Source organism: Hirundo rustica, chromosome 1 (genome assembly GCF_015227805.2).
Source record: "Hirundo rustica isolate bHirRus1 chromosome 1, bHirRus1.pri.v3, whole genome shotgun sequence".
In the NCBI taxonomy this organism is placed as follows: Eukaryota; Metazoa; Chordata; class Aves; order Passeriformes; family Hirundinidae; genus Hirundo; species Hirundo rustica.
In genome coordinates, this window is record NC_053450.1 from 36,475,090 (window position 1) to 36,492,639 (window position 17,550).

Here is a 17,550-nt window from a genome sequence, read left to right on the forward strand (position 1 = left end):
TACTTGTCCATTAGCAGTCCTTAATACTCATTAAAAAATAAGATGCCTGGGTAAAAAAATAGTTATTAAAGATCTCGAAATACACAAAACCACTAAGTAGGAATAATAAGGGCAGTAGCCTCAGAAGGCGGAGAAACTTCAAGGAAAACTCGACATAGAAATCATCTCTTACTTTCCTTAAACACAGCAGTGTCAGTTCCCAATAATGTTCACCATTCTGCTTCCCAAAGCATACAATGTTACCAGAAGGTCAGTCAGGATGACAGGATTTTACCTCCAGAAGCCAAAGCTACAAGCACTCAATCCCAGGCAGTGAAGTAACTGCAATTCCTCCTTCAAGTCCCTATTGCTTTAACATTACCTGGCTTAGCAAGGAAGGATGTTGCAAGGTCATTTCCAAAATGCATCCCAAGTCCCAAAGCATTGTTCTAACTCACTCATGAATCTGAACTCCAAATACCCTAGAAAAAGTTAAAGTCTTGGTCCAAATTTTCCCCTCTTAGCCCCTACACAGAAGTATTAGTTTAATCCACCAATATTTCCTTTAGAGGTTCAAAATATGCTGCAGTTGCAAGGGAGAAGAATAACGGTGCTCTTAGACAAGCTCTCCATGGAAATAGTCACCAAACCAGTCAGCATAATTATCAGACTCTGGTGAAGAAAAATCCTGGATGAAAAATATATCAGTGACAATGATAAAATCCAGTTGATGGAAAAACTCTGACAGAGCTCTGGGGGAAAACTATTCCAATACTCTCTCGCTTTTGACATGATATGAAGTTAATTCATATAGAAGAATTATATTTGCACAAGGTTAGTAATAAGAAATCTCAAATTGGATTTCTGCTCTGTTTTTTGGTTTTGGTTTTGTTTTTTTTTTTAAACCCAACTTCCTACATGCTGGATTTAACCACTGATTTCAATAAAGCTGGGATTTAACTCTCATTGTCTGCAATGCAGCCGTTTCTCCCTAAGCTTGAAAAATACTTAGCTTCCCACACATGTGCACATAAACAGAACAAAAGAGCAGAAACTACATATCCACGTGTCTCCTATAACATCTTCTATCAATTGCATCTTACAGAATGATGGCTGCACACATGCTTTGCACCAAGCTTTCACTCTATGTTTGAAGCTATAGCACACAACATTAAAGCACTTGCAAACAGCTATGACTGTCACAAATGCAAAAGTATCTCTCCCCTTCATCTTTCTCCTGCTATTTCACTAGAGAAGGCAGTTTTATGATGGGTCCTTATCTGAATGATCATACTCCGATTTTCTGCATCTTCTGCTGCGATTGACTGGTGATTGATCAGCGGTTGATCAGTGCTGTGAATATTAAAATACATCAGGCCAGAAAGAGGGACAGATTTCTCTACTAGCTGTGTACATACAGCCCAAAATAGCAGACCTCTCTCCCTTGAAGAACTTACACCTTGCTGTATTGCAAATATCAAACATAAATGAATTATTTATTGCCCAGTCTCTCACTCCTGAACATGACAAATTCTAATGCTTTGCCTGAACTGACCTCTGATGGAACAAAATTAATCTCTCTGTTTCCACAAAGACTGTACAGATGTCGAAAAATATGGGATCTTCCTAGATATTTTATTCTTTTGCTGAGTAGGGTGCTGAACTGGATAATCCCTAAATCACTGACTGTTGAGAGGGTTTAGCAGGGGAAGGATCACTATTTATGTTCCTATACACTTCCCTAAGTATCTGCCCTTTCTGACTGCTAGAGACAGAATATTAGGCTAGAAAGACCTGTAGCCCAGCCTTGGTCTTGTGATTATAATCACAGTTTAAAGGTTTTGTACTAGAATTTGCGTCTCATTTATGCTGCTCTATGCTGGGAAGAGAAAGTACTGGAAGTCGCCCTCTGTCCTCACAGACCTTCCCACCTTCTGTCCCCACACTCCCACCACCAGCACTGGTGGGGTCACGTGTGGACTCCTCTCCCAGCAGCAGTCCTACCACAGTAAGCAAGGGTCCCTTCTTAGCAAGGTGCAAAGCCATGTTTGCTGCAGCAACAGCAGCATGGATTCTACTGCTTCCCACAGCGCCATGGAGATCAGGTTCTTCCTACCCTACAGCAACAGAGCTCACATGAGTCGTAGAAACTTCCTTCAGCCCCACAATTAAGGTCAGGGGAGACATCAAATGTCAGATGTTTCAGGAAAAACACTGTGTGGCCTTCAGTGTAACTGCTGGGACCTAGCTGAACTAATATAGCCACTGCTCAAATGCCAAGCAACTTTGATTCTCACAAGACTGCTCCTTAATTGAAACTATTCAACAAATGTTTTCTGCAACTGTAATTCAGCCAATTGATTGTTTATAATCTTTGGCTGTGACTGCTGCATTCAGTACAGGGAGGATTCTCTTGCTGTACTCATTTGCATCTGAGCATCAGCCTTTCAAACAAGGGCATATTGTTTATGAGAACATTCACAAGAAAATGTTAGAGTAACAAATCCATACTTCCCAATTACCTGGAAGACATATCCTCAAAATCACCTGTGACTACTGATTTTATACAAACAGCTATTTAAACCCAACCTTGACCCTTGGTGACTACAGAGTTATTCAGGGCATAGAAGCTGGGAAACCTTACCACATTGAGATAGCCATAATGCCAGAAATGAGCTATCATTAATGAAAAATAAAAATTCCCATATGAAAAGAAATCCTCACTTTTCCCTACTTCGGAACTATGTGATAAGTACTGGCTCAGTAAAAGACTCAACACATGCATTAGTGAACTCTGACCTCACTGGATAGTACAGTCATAAGTGTTGGGCTTTTATTACAGAGGTCTTTCGTAGTCAGTACTAATAGAGTAGGATCCCAGCGGCAACAAACCATTAGAGAAACTTTCTTTTTCAGCTGTCTAACAAACCTTGAACCTGAAAAGTGCTCATGCCACAAAAGCAAGGACATGTGCAACAAGAGTGCTAGACAATTTAATTAGAACTGTCACAAGACCAAAAACAACCCCACAAACCAAATAATTATTTCATACTCAAATGCTACTTCCTCTTTATTCCTTTATGTTGTTGCAATTAAACTGCATATTACTATTTAATTTCCTTAAATGGGGCAGTATTTCACAGAAAATAGATATCCTCCAGGATCTCTGAACTACTCTCTGAGATGTGAGTAACTGTTATTAAAACACTATTAAATTACCCTTTAGTAGTAATTAATCAGCCTCAGATCTAAGCTGTAAATGACAATAAGGGAAGATTCCACCACCACTGAATATTAGTCCCTACTTTTAAAAGCTGCATTGCTGATTGGATTTAGGTTTTGGCTGGCTTTTCAATACTCCCAATCAGAGCAACTAGAATTTGATCGAGGAAGTATGGTGTATGGAAGTATGGAAGTAAGGGGAGAACAGCATGTCCTGATCAAAAAAATCTCTATTCTATTTGCAGAAATTTCTGCCAATAAAAACATTTAAAATCAGAATTTAATCAAGTCAATACAACTTAATATACAGGCATGAAGTCCAGCAGTATAATTTAAGGAAGTGGCTTTCTCTCATTAAGTGGTCAGCTACCTGGAAAAAGACTGGCATTATCAGTAGCATTCTTTGAATGAGATAAGAGAGAGAGAGAGAGAGAGAGAGATGCCTGTTTTTCTGAAATGTAAATAAATAACAATAACTAAACTCAGGCAAATATTGCATAATAGACTGACAATGTAGATGGGACTGGGTGATTTGACAGGGCAATGACACTCCTCTGACAACCTGAGTTTCTTTGTTTCTCTGTGAATTTCTAATGCTTAGTTAAACCAAAGAAGACACCACTTTAAAAGCCTTGTGACTGCCTTAAAATTGTACTTTTCATTAATCTGTGTTAAGGCACAGATGTGCCAGACCTTTCATTCTCCACTCAGAAGGAATATGGATATTCCATACTCAGGGCTGCTCCTTAGCCATGAACAGTCAGTTCCACAGTGCAGTGCAGGCCAAATATTAATAAAAATTCATGCTTCCAGCCCTTCAACAGTCACAAATTTCAGGATGTAAAAATAACACACTTGAGATGCATTAAATGCTCATTAAAATTAATGAGAATGATGTGATTCTTACAAAAAGTGCAGCATTGTCTAGTGAAGGAACTGTTTAGTCTCACAAGTGAACTGAGAGTGTTAAGAGGTCTGGTGGTACCAGATAAAATACATTACAAAGCTGTATAGAAAAATTCACATGGCCACCTGGAAAAAAGAAAATCACATTTCTGTCAGCTCTATTTTATCAAAGATTTTGACACTGATTCCACATATACTGTGGGTAGTTTTCACCCCATGCCTCTTGATTTCTTTTTTTTTTTTTTAATTGTGATTTTTTCCCCTTTCATGTAATACAATGTCTCCTCTGTTTCATCTTGAAGCATAACCTAGTTTTACCTCTTTGCCCTTTAAAGTCTGTATTCATTACCAGACAAAAAAATGTACCAGGAGTAACAAAAGTAGCATGCTACAGTTCTCATGCTTGGATGTAGATATTCATAACTTTGACTCTGCTGCAATTTTGAATAGTATTTAATGCCTCCCAGATCTAAAATCTGGCAAAGAATAGTGCAAATAAATGAATTTTTCAAGGGAAAAATCTAAGATCAAAAATGGGGGTTCCAAGATTGTGGGAAGTATCTAGGGGGCAGAAAAGAGAGTTGAATTAATATTAATAATGTTGACTATAATACAAGATCTTTAGAAATTGTCTGCATAATTAATTTTAACTCCTGGGTTTGGCAAAAGTGAACATGTTCACAATTATCACAAAATATGTAAAAGAACAATAATTAATATGGAAAATAAAATCTAGGAATAGAAAATAAATACATTTTCTGTAGAAAGGACTGGAAGGTTGTTAGCATTGCAGTGACATAGCCTGCATGTTTTACTTAAGGCAGGTCTGCAGTAACTGCAAAATCTCAGGCCAGACTGCAGCCAGATTAATCCTCTCCTTTGAATTGCTGAAGCGTCACTAGAGATGTGTATCCTAAAATGGTGCCTTGGGACAGTCCCACCATATAGCTGGTGTCAAGTTACCTGATAGCCCTGCAAGAAAGGACTGTCAATAATCAGATCCCTGGAAGAGAAGCAGTAGCCTTCTTGATTCAGTAGAATTGATCAAGCACAAAAGAGCTTCAGTAACAGCCATTCAAAACATTAGAAAGCCTGAGGAAAATGAACTGGAAAAAAAAAACAAAACAACAATGAAAAGAACAACAGCAGTAAGGGAGGTTTGTACAAAGCCAAATGGAAAATTACTAGATTCAGCAGCTGTTTTACTAGGATGTTAGATTTTATATTAAATTTCAAAAGCTGTATTATCATTCATATCCTGATAACAGTATAAAAATATTTAAAATATCCAAATTTGAATAAAATAATATTTTTTATTACAATCCATGGGGGAAGAAAGGCTGATATACGCTGTTTATTTTCATTCTTCCTGACATTTCAGTTCTCACTCTCTAGTGTTGAGTTATCTTAACCAAATGCAAAAAGTCAGCTACTTTAAAATACTAAAGTAGAATATTCTATCTAAATTCTGTGTAGGAAACAGGTCACAGAATGCAGTCCCAGACTACTAAATCTGCTTAATGCAGACACATTCCTTTTCCACTTTGAATCAATACCATGATTTTCAGGAGCTATGCAATGTTCTGCTGCTAAATAAATGTCCTTGTATCAGTAAAGCTGAGATCCTATTGTTTCAAGAAAGTCAAGAAATATATAAAAGTTATGACTTTGCAGGACCAGGCCCAAACTGCCTGTATGGATATAAAACATTATATCACATTATATAAAAAATGAAGAGAGATTCATACAACAAAAAATCCTTAAAGAAAGCAAGAATCTAATTCCTGCAGTTTTACTGTAGATATTCCTCTCCTCCCAGAAGAATGCAAATGACAGTGCCTTTCTAATATGACAGCTTCCCTGAAAATACTTTTTTTTTTTTTTGTTTTAGATTCTAAGGATGAAGGAGAGAAAGGATTTTTTTATTCTTAATTTTGATTTTTTTAATATTTCTGACTTGATAATTCATTTTTAAATGATGAGTTTGTAGCACTGGGAATGAAATCTAACTCATCACAGGAGCATTATTTTTCCTTTTTCAGAATTATATATATGTATAAAAATTAATTTTTAAATACATATTATTACCACACAGTAATAAAAAATTATCCTGTTTATCACAGAGCCTGTATTCACAGGCTCATTTACAGCATTCATTGTCACACAAGGATGTAAAATCCACCATAATTAACAGTTACATGGTCAAGACATTATAATCATGGCTTCAGAATTGGGATTGACCGAAGTCAGCAGAGCAACACCTGAGCAGGAAATAGAAAAGGCTGCAGGGCAAGGAAGAGGTAAATGTTGGGAGCTCTCCTGCAGCCCTGAGATAGTTGTGTGGGGTATGGATGCCCAGCTCAAAGCTCCTGCAGGGTAGAAGAGGCTCTCCAATGGGAACATGCCTTGAGAAACCACCCCTGGATGTGTGAGCAGAACCCAAGGCCCCAGGCTGATAACTCAGACTGCCTCTTGCCTGTTGCCATGTGGAGACCACCTTCACCTGTTGTTTTCATCATTTTGGCACCCATGGCTGTACAGTGGCCTGCTGTCAATACAAAGAGTGGAGTAAAAAAATGAGCTAGACCAGTTAATAGTTTGGAAAGAACCTCCAATAAGCCATGGAGAAACTTGTACGTGTGCCTTTCCTTTAACCATGTGCCTCATCACCTTCTTGACATGCAGCGATGGCAATCCTGATTTTAGTAATAAATGGGTTATTGGGAAAAATTCCAACAATTCTGCATATGCTTTTCCTTGAGGTATCCAAATTCCCAGCTTCAGTATACAGCAATTAGGATGCTCTTGAAGAAGTAGGTGATGATACTTCAGCTCCATGAACACAGCACATGCAACACAGTGGGTCATACAGCCATTATTTTTAAAAGGCTGTAAAGAATCCAACCACTCAGAGAAATTAAGTGACAGAGCCTGGCTCCTTTTCAAGCACTAAACACGAGGAGCTTATGGCCTTGTACTTTGTATCTGTCCTGTTAAATAATGGACAAGGTCAGCTACATTGGACTAGGTTCAGTAAAGAAATCAATGTTTGCCTTTATAGTGCCAATAGAAAGAGAAATACAGAAAAATCACCTCCGGTTCTAACATCTTATTGTGACCACAAAAAACCAGAAAGACAATAAACATATTCTAAGTGTTTCTATGGCACACAGAATTTATTTCTTATTTCATCAAGCCTTTAATATGCAGTGGTCACTCTGTTGATAAAACTGCCTACCTGGTGAGTACTGCTACCCTATAAACAAGTTAGTAGTACTGTGTAAATTCAGTATTTGCCAATTATTTCTCAGTCACTGATTGAGAATGTATATCTTTTACCATGTGGCCCATGTGACGTAATTTACCCTTAGTGAAAGAGGCACTAAAGAATTCACAGATGAGTATTAGCCATGCACTATCAGACCTCAGAGCAACTTGCTTTCTGACCATGACCTAAAAACTGAGTATCAGAGAGAAAGTACCACTCTGCAGCATTTCCTGGCCACATTATTAAATGAAGAAAAGGCAATAGCCATGCAGGATGTGTATTCCTCTTCCTATTTTCTTCAAATCACTTACAATAGAAGTTAAGTACTAGGCCTATGCCACAGTAGCAGATAAATGCAAAGGCAAAAAACGCACCGTTTAAATATTTATTAATACCTTCTTCTACTGGTGCTGAGAAACCAAGAACAGTTGGATTCCTGAACAATGCCTACAGGAATGCTTCTAGTGACCATCTCAGTACTGCTGCAGCATGCTTGGCATTTTGCAAAATCAGAAACAAGAAAAAAATTTTCTCATCTCAGCTTTCCTTTCCAGTCTCTGAGGGGATCAAATGGAGACAAGGACAGGAGAGAGAGAGCAAATGCACAAGCCAAACGTTTGCCAAATACTTGTAAAAATGAAAGCAGAGCTTATATAACATCAAGACCCCCAAATTTTTGTCTGCTGAAAAAAAAAACCTATCTAGATAGGTATCATGGTTTCATTCCAGCCAGCAATCAAGCCCCACAATGCCACTCATTCATTCCCAGAACCAGCAAGATCAGAGAATGAATTTGAAGTGAAAAGCTGGAAAACTCATGAGCTGAGATAAAGACAGTTTAACAGGGAAAGCAAAAACTGTGCATACAAATAAAGCAAAACAAGAGATCAATTCAGCACTGCCCAGGGGCAGGCAAGTGTTCAGCCGTCTCCAGGGCAGCGAGGCTCTGAAACATTTAACAGTGTCTTGGAAATGTCCCTCCTTCCTCCTTCTTCCTCCTCTCCCTTTATATACTGGTCACAATGCCATGTGGTCGGGAATACTGCCTTGATGAGTTGGGGTCACCTGTCCCAGGTGGGTCGCTTCCCAGCCTCCCGCACACCCCCAATCCCCTCACCAGTGTGGCAGCAGAAAAAGCAGAAAAGGCCTTGGCTCTGCTCAGCAATAACAAAAACATCTCTACATTATCAGCCCTGTGTTCAGCACAAATCTAAAACACAGCCCTATACCAGCCGCTGTGAAGACAATTAATTCTACCCAGGCTGAACCCAGCACAACAGAAATGGATTGAAGGCAGGACACTGACTTTTAATATGATCATCCCTAAAAATAGCAATAGGCACTATCTGTCCCTGTTCTGATGGTAAGATACTGTGAGATACCTATTCTTACAGGTATCTAAAACCCTAAATTAGGAGCCCTCTGTCAGAAAAGCAGCAATGTAGAAGAGAAGGGAGAGCCTGGTATGTGATATGACATCCAGCATGTAGATTCTCTTTAATTATCTTTCTACAAATTAGTACCTCTGTCTCTCATAACTCCTCAACATACCCACATTCACTGGACTCTAATTTAAGGTGTGTGGCTGCTGTTCTGTATGACATTTCCTCCAGATAAGAGAAAGGGCTGTAGAAAGGAGTTGTATCAGACTGTGGTGGGGGAAAAAAAAAAAAAAAAAAAAAAAGTCTTTCTTAGAATATTTCCTGGGAGTAGTGGTATTATTAATAAGAATAATAATGGTAATCATTATAGAAGATATGTGTATCTTTATTTATTTCACATGAAGTCTGCTATGGTTTTCTCAAACCTGTCAACATAACATTCAAAGAGCCCTTTCAATTACTGAATTATTTTCTATTAAATTAGGAGCCATATACTTTTCAAAGAAATTATCTATTATTTATATATAAAAGGCAAAGAAACCTCTAACTCACGACATCTTTACAAATCTTACAGCTGAACTGTTGGGCTGTAAACAGAGCCATATTAATGGGCTCATTCTACAACAAAGCACTTAAAGATAGCGCAGCAACAATGATGATAGATGCTAAACTGTTTTAATAAAAACACAAATCCAAGCCATTAATGAAAAAATATTAGATGTATAAGGGAAATTCCCCTGCTTGCAAGCATCACCAAAATGTCTGGTGTGGGACTCCAGCATAGTTCATTGCCTCCCTACCCCAGATTCCTACTGTTGAGATGAGAAGTTCTGATATTTATTGACTCCTGCTATAATATACCACATACATAATAGACAACAATCAATATTTGCCTCACAGGGGAGAGGAACTTCAGTCCTGTTTCATAGGAAGAAAAAATTGTAGAAACCTATAAATCTTATCAGCACCTAAGACCCAGTGAGAAAGGTTTTATGTCACCGCTATTAACCTAAGTTTAGGCCCATTCTCCTATATCCTGCTCAATAAAAACCCAGGGTTAAGGGCATTTATTGAAACTGTTAATTTTCATTAACAAGAAGAAACTGAGCCAATTGCTTGGAGTCTGACCAAATAAGATGACTCTAAGACGGTTCCTGAAAAAACCTGGATATAGCAGAACATTGTGAGAGGGAAGACCTGGCCCTAAAACTCTCATTTGTGTGTCTCTCTCTTCTCTTCTTCTTCTTAAGCAGCAAATGTAAAAACTTAAAAAGGAAAACCTGGAAGAGGCCTCCAGACTTCATCTGGTTCATCTCTTAGCCTGATACTCCTATACTGGTTCAGACAGATGGCTGTCCAATATCTTACAGGTTTTTTACAAGAAGTTCTTACAGATTTGCAGGAAGGCTGCTGCCCAGGCTTTGCTATTCTTACTAGTTTTCCTTGAGTCCTAATTGAACCATCCCTTGTAGTGATGTAAAATCATTCCTTTTTGCTTTACCCATAAAGGAAAAGCCAATTGGAACACTCACCCTGCTCAAGCAGCTTTACTACTACTAGTAGTACTGCTACTAGTACTGTAGTACTAGTAATATTGTTGTTGTTGTTGTTGTTGACACAGTGACCAAAACTAAAAATAGACTGTTCATCTTGCAAGACCACATCTAGCAGACAAGACCTATACATGCCAGCACATTTGCAATTTTTTGCAACAGCAGCTTGACTCATGCAATTTTCATCCACTATAACCTGTGGATCAGATTCTGTAGATGAGCTTGTTTTCCCCCTTGTATTTATGCAGCTGATTTTACATGCCTAAAAGTAGAATTTGTAGAATTGAATTGTATCTTACATTTCTCCCTTAGCTCTTTTCTAATTCTAATTCTCTCCTCCAAGGTCTTCCCATCTTAATGTCATCTACAGATTTAATAAACTTTTCATTCCGTTAGCCATGTAATGAATTAAAACATTCAGCAAGTTAAAACTCAAGACAGAAACAAAACAAGCCCCCAAAGCAATGCAAAACACGTTCTGTCTTGAAAACAAACTGTCAGCACAATTTTTCAGTGCTTACACCTGCAATATGACTTTTGTCCAGAATGTGAATCTGCAGCCTAATTTTAAACATCATGCAAGTCAACATCAGAAGCTTGAATTCTGAAAGTTAGAATATCTATGGTTCTCTTTCTCCTCAGAATACCTATCAGTTTAATAGAAAGATATTATACTGATTTGATGTACATCGTTTCCAACAACTCTTCATGATGATTCCATTGCATCTCAATATCTTGCAAACAGCTATATTACTATTTCTGTTTGCTTGCTTGTTGTTCAACAGGGATTGAAATTACATTAGTTTCTATTCCACAAGCTCCTTCTTCATGCCTTTTGAAAACAGAAATCTTATTTGTCCTTTTCCAGACTTCTAAAATCCCAACTACTAATCATGAGATTTCAAAGGTAACCTTTCACTTTTTTGAATTTGCTTCATCTTGCTTTCTAAGGAGCTTTGGATAAATGTTAGATATTTTTGAATTGAATGAATCAATCTTCCGAATACTCTCTAACCTGTACTTTCTTTAAGTCTGCAAAATACTTCTGGTTTATCATGCGTTTTTATTAACTGTGTTGATAATCTGAGCAATGTCTTTTTTTTGTTTTGTTTTTGTTTTTGTTTTTGTTTTGTTTTGGTTTGGTTTGGTTTTGGTTTTTTTTTTTTTTTTTTTTTTTTTTTTGTGAGAACTAGAACAAGGAACTCCAGAATTTCAGATTTCATCACATTTGATAATTTTCTCCCTGTTTTGAACTGTAACAATTTTTTCCTTGACCTTCTTAATAATAACATAATCTCCTGTTATCCTTTATAGGCTATGTAATATGCATTCTGATTTATTGATCTTGTCCTTTTGACTTTCTCCTTACTGGCAAATGTTATTGTTTTATACTTATGTTTAGCAACTTGATCTGTTTTCTGAATCTGCACAAGTCCTTTTCCTGCTCAAGGTCATCAAAGTACTCAGGAGCTGGCCATACTTGTTTTTTTTTTTACTCTGTAGTCTCCCTCTACTTTCAATCGTATCCTCAGAGTAACTTCTTTAAAGGTCTGCTGTCTCTCTTGAGAAACATTTTCCTGAGACCTATCTTCTATGAAGCCTTATCAGTCAGTTTTCTGAGTTGACTCTGTTCTCCTTGCCTTACCTCTGTAAGTTGCTTAAGGTTGTTTGTGCAGGAGTGCATCATAAATCACCAAGAAATATAGACTTGAAATTTTGTCTTTGTTATAATGTGTTGCCAGTGATAAATGGGGCACTTTTTTTCTCTCTTTTTTATATGTTTTCTGGTTTGGGGGTTGGTGAGGGATTTGATGGGTTTGGGGTTTTTTTGTTTGTTTGTTTGTTTTGTGGTTTGGGGTGTTTTTTTTTGTTTGGTTTGTTTTGTTTTTACTTTTTATGCTACATAAAAAACCAAACAGAAATGGTTATAAGCAGAGAAACAGCAGGATAAGGGATGGTTTTGGCGGGCAGAAACAAGCACCCTCATTCTCTCTTTCTTTGCCCACCTTCACAGTTAGGATATATTTTAGAAGGTTAAGGAACTGGTACTGAGAGGCATAAAAGCAAGCTTTAAACACAGCAAGCCAACGATATCACATTAGCAGTCACAGCCAGAAATGGACTCATGCAATCAACCAGATCCCCTCAGACAGCCCTGCAACACAGGCAGCTCCCAGGCAGTCCGCAACAGTCCCTTTCCAGCGCCATCCCTACAGCGACATGACGGAGCAAGCTAACACCTCCAGCCAACGCGGGCTTTTGGTGCGGGCACACTGAACTCCACCCCAGGAATTCTGCAGCATTTCAAGGTCAGTCTCCGTGGCAAGGGCGAGAGATTTCCGCAGCAAACCTTCGTCAATCCTGCGGCTGCAGGAGCGCGGTGCCATCTGCAGCCCCACACCCCCCCAATCCCCTGTCAGCTGCCGCCGAGCTGGAGGAGCCAGGGCCTTTCGTAATTCCACGGTCACACACGCGCTGCCCAATTTATTTAACTCTTTCTCTGCGCTTTACTCTTTAAACGGTGACGAAATAGCTAGATGCAGGGAGCTGGATCCGAAAGGTGAGGAGGGCTGAGCAGCAGAGGGGAGCTCTCGGCGGCGCAGACAGGGCTGAGCAGGGGCAGGACGGAGCGGGGAGCTGAGGGGGGCTGAGGGGGGCTGAGGGGAGCTGAGGGGGGCTGAGGGGAGCTGAGGGGAGCTGAGGGGAGCTGAGGGGGGCTGAGGGGGGCTGAGGGGACCTGAGGGGAGCTGAGGGGGGCTGAGGGGGGCTGAGGGGAGCTGAGGGGAGCTGAGGGGAGCTGAGGGGGGCTGAGAGGGGCTGAGGGGAGCTGAGGGGGGCTGAGGGGAGCTGAGGGGAGCTGAGGGGGGCTGAGGGGGGCTGAGGGGAGCTGAGGGGAGCTGAGGGGGGCTGAGGGGAGCTGAGGGGAGCTGAGGGGGGCTGAGGGGGGCTGAGGGGACCTGAGGGGGGCTGAGGGGGGCTGAGGGGAGCTGAGGGGAGCTGTGCCATACGCTCACCGCACACCGCGAGCGCTTACGGCCGGCTCCCAGGGCCGCTGAAGCCGGCAGCTGAGATCAGCTTGTGAGCCGCTAGCCAGACGAGGCCATACTGCCAGGCCCAGGCTCCAGGGGCATACCACAGCTGAGGGAGAGAGAAGAGTACCAGCACAGCTGGGCTGTCCACTCTCTTTCCCATTTCTGGCATTTCAAAGGCATTTTGTTCTGCTCAAATCTCCTCACTTGCGTCTCTAAGCCCTCAAGCTGGCACAGGCTATCTCACCTTTATTTCTAGTGCGACGTGCCATCCTGGAGCCTGGAGCTGGGAAGTTTGCCCGCTTCTTTGCCGACCCTGCAGAGCACAAGTGGCAGCGCGTAGGTTTTTGCATAGCTTTAACCCAGAGCATATCCGCTCCAGGCTCACAAGAGTGACAGCTATCCCATCATCTGCCACAAGCTGGTCGTGTGAAAATTAGAGGTGGAGGTACAAGGCATTCAAAACCATAGCCAAGCTCAAGTTCCCGTAAGGTTTGGATGGATACAGAGAGGGATATAGAAGAGGGATGGGAAGTTTGTCACATGGAGAGTTATGAGACACAAAGAAATGGTTCACATCTGGCTTGAACCAGCAAAAGGTCCAAATTTTCCCACCCTCATTATGTTATCCAAAGACAGAGAGTCTGTCCATCTAGCGGGGAGAAGTTCACTGCATCATTCAATGTTCACTGCAATTTCAATGCTTTTGCATTTGCATCAGCCCGGCAACATTCAAAAATCTCTGAACTGACCTCAACACCAGCACAGAAGTGCAGAAGTATAAGCAAGGGGAAATAGGAAACCTTGTTGTTTCACAGTAAGTACTTCTGCCTTCAAAGCATAGCCTTAGAATTGACTGGGGCTTTAAATGTGGGTAGATATTTCTAATTTCACTGCATGGCCAGTTCATTCCAGCTCAGCCATTAAATACATTAATTTTGACACCATTATTCCGCTCTCCAACACAAGCACCTTTGCCTTACAAACCACTTGGTTTGTCACTGCTGTACAGAAAGGAAACAAGGAAAGTTTTCTTTTAATAACAAATATTAAATATCACAAATTGGATGCCATTCAGGACAAAACTTTCAAAAAAAATCAACTCTGATGCAAGACAAGACCATAGCTAAGTGAACACATTTTCATATTTTTTTTTCCCCCTTTGAAACATGATGACAGTTCCTGAAATAGCATTTACTGGTAGTAAATTCTCCTAAATTATCATACCAGCTATTGCAACTGATCAATTTAATTTGACTGATATGTTAAAGTGATTATAGAAGGACCAGGCTCCTGAATATAATTGAATTTCAATAGAACTGTGGCACTTAGTTCCTTTCAATATGTAGAAGATTCCAGACTTTAAGGCTAATTATTAAAGCTGTTTTAAAAAATGCTACAAGAAATTTCCAAACTACCCTGCTTTTCCTTTCAGAAAGTGCTCTCAAACTTACATCATTTTCCACCACAACAAAGATGACATTCCAAAAAAAAATCATAAGAAACCAGGTAAAGTTATTATTGAATATGAGTCATGAAACATTTGTTTAGCAGAACGCATATGGGCCACTAATTTTCACATTTTTGATTAAAAATTCTCACCCACTAATGAAAAATTAACAGATACCTGATCTAAATGAATTTAAAGCTAAGATAAAATATTTAATAATTATCATAACATACCATTAGAGGGTTGTAGATGTTTCAGAGCTTTCTTTTTCTATCACAGGAGCTGAGGTAGATTAATGTGGGATTTTTGGCACTTAAGAAAATTGAAAATAATTAATCTGTAATGGCATTGATGGAAAAAGTGTTCAAAATGTCAATAAAAGTGCTGCTTTAACAGTACTTCAAATAGTCTACTTACGCAACTTAAGAGACACATTATCTGCCAGACTACACACTTTTCCATTAAAATCTATGAAAATCTGCAGGTGTTTAATTACCTGCCCTCCCATTGTTCCTTGGCTGCAGCAGGAGTAGTTTGAACACTATGTAAAAATTAATGTACAATTTAACATAACAGTTATGCAGATTAAAACTTTCCCTAGTTTCTATTTTGCATGAAGAGTCTCAGACAAATAAACCGTAAGTTGCTTTCCATCAGAAACAGTTGTTTAAATATTTCCACTAATTTCAAAACATTTTGGACTTAGAGAAAGAGTTAACTATCACTATTACAACTATCAATGTAAGACCATAAAATACCTGGGGAAATACTAGAAGGAAAATTACATCTCATGAGAATAGTTTAAATACATGATCCTTTTGCTCAAAGAAGGAGGCTGTTCAATAAATTCTTGTTCAGGAATCCATTTGAGTTTTCACAGAATGAAAGCACAGCTGAAATTGGAAGGGATTTCTGGGGGCATTTGGTCTGACTCCTGTGCTTGAGCAGGGCCACATTGCTCAGGCTTATGTCCAGACTGATGCCTTACATTTTAGCTTTCATGTTTTTCAGATTCTTTGCTGCCTAGGTGCGTAGTTCTGAGCTTCATGGTAAGAGCTAGTAAGCTCTCCTCACAGAGTAGGAAGACAAAACAAAATCCTTTTCCTGCTGAAGACCAAGAACAGCTTTCAGGCCCAAAAACATAAAGAATGGTGGACTGAAGGGAGGAAGAAGAAGAATGAGACCTCACAACCTGAAGATGTAATTGGATGTAATTAAACTCCAATATGCAAATGGACCAAAACTTACAGAAGTGTGAGACCTCGTGACTAGTCGTCCATTTTGTGACCATTCTAAGTCCACCTTGGGTGTAGCCCTGGTCAGGCTCCTGTCCTGTCCAAGGGCTCTTAAAGCCCTTTCAGTAAATATCTACTTTATTCTCTAGCTCTGTTCAGTCTCTGTTTCAAGTCAGCCTTCCCAAGGCATCAAGATGACTTCTGAATATTTCCATAAGTGAAGAATCTACAACCCCTCTTAGCAACCTATGTCAGGGCTTCATCACTCTCACAATGAAAAAGTGTTTCCTGATGTTCAGAGGGAACCTCCCACATCTCATCTTGGGCCCATTGCTTCTGGTCCTGGCACGAGGCTGCAGAAAAAAGCCTGGCTCGATCCTCTTTGTGCCTTCACTTCAGATGAGATCCCCTGAGCCTTGTCTTCCCCAGGCAGAGCAGCCATCACGCTCTCAGCCTTTCCTCATATGAGGGATCTCTTCACCATCCTTGTGGTCCTTAGTTAATTCTCTGTGGTATGTTCATGTCTCTCCTGTACTGGAGGAGCCCAGATGCAGGCCTGGCCTTTCAGATCACCAGAGTGAGCAGAGGGCAGGATCATCTCCCCCGATCTGCTAGCATTACTTGGCCTAATGCAGCCCAGGAAGGGTGCATTCCTGACTCACATTCAGTCTGGCACCCATCAAGACCATGCCAAGCTGCTTTCTAGTTGGGTGGCCTCCAGCATGTACCAGTGCATGAGGTTTTTTTCTTCCCAACATGCAGGAGTTTGTACTTCCACTTGTTGAAGTTCACAAGGCTCCTGTTGGCCCATTTCTCCAGCCTGTTGAGGTCTCTCTGGGTGTCATCAGGACCCTGAGACCTATCAGCAGTTTGGTGTCATCAGCAAATTTGCTGAGGGTGCACTCTGCCCCACTATCCAGGCAATAAAAGAAAATAATAAATGGGACTGGACCCTATGGATACCTGGGCATCACCTCTAGTCACTGGCCTCCAACTAGACACTGCACCACTCATCACGCCCCTCTGGGCCCAGAAATTTAGCCAGTTTTCAATCCATCTCCCCATCCACTCATCCAGGCCATGCAACAACAGCTCCTCTATGAGGACCTTGAAAGAGATGGTGTCAAAAGCCTCGCTGAAGTCCAGGTAGACAATATGCACTGCTCCATCAGACTAGTTGCTTCATCACAGAAGTTTATCAAGTTGATAAGTCAGAAGTCAGCCATGCTGACTACTCCTGATGATTTTCTGATACTTAATGTGCCTGGAAATGATTTCCAGGATTAGCTTCTCCATCACCTTCCCAGGGACCAAGGCAAGGTTTGGTCTGTAGTTCCCTGGATCTTCCTTCTCTTCCACCTTGCAGTACTTCTAAGTTTTTCTGTTAAAGTTTCATCATGTCAGAACAACTCTCAGTTTTATGTTTTTGCCCAAGAACATCTAGTATCTTGGGTCTGAACAACATACAGAGAAGGTCAAGAAATCTGGGATTTCTCTTGACATTTTTCAACCAGCTTTTTTGGATC

General features: G+C 40.2%; 1 long non-coding RNA gene across 1 annotated transcript; it reads left to right on the top strand.

Annotated features, from left to right (window-relative positions):
- The first annotated feature begins 12,633 nt into the window (after nucleotides 1-12,633).
- LOC120759830 (uncharacterized) lies at nucleotides 12,634-16,240 on the top strand. Its single transcript, XR_005703233.2, has 3 exons — nucleotides 12,634-12,870; nucleotides 13,599-14,156; nucleotides 15,801-16,240. It is a non-coding gene; the product is annotated as an uncharacterized LOC120759830 (long non-coding RNA).
- Nucleotides 16,241-17,550: the final 1,310 nt, after the last annotated feature.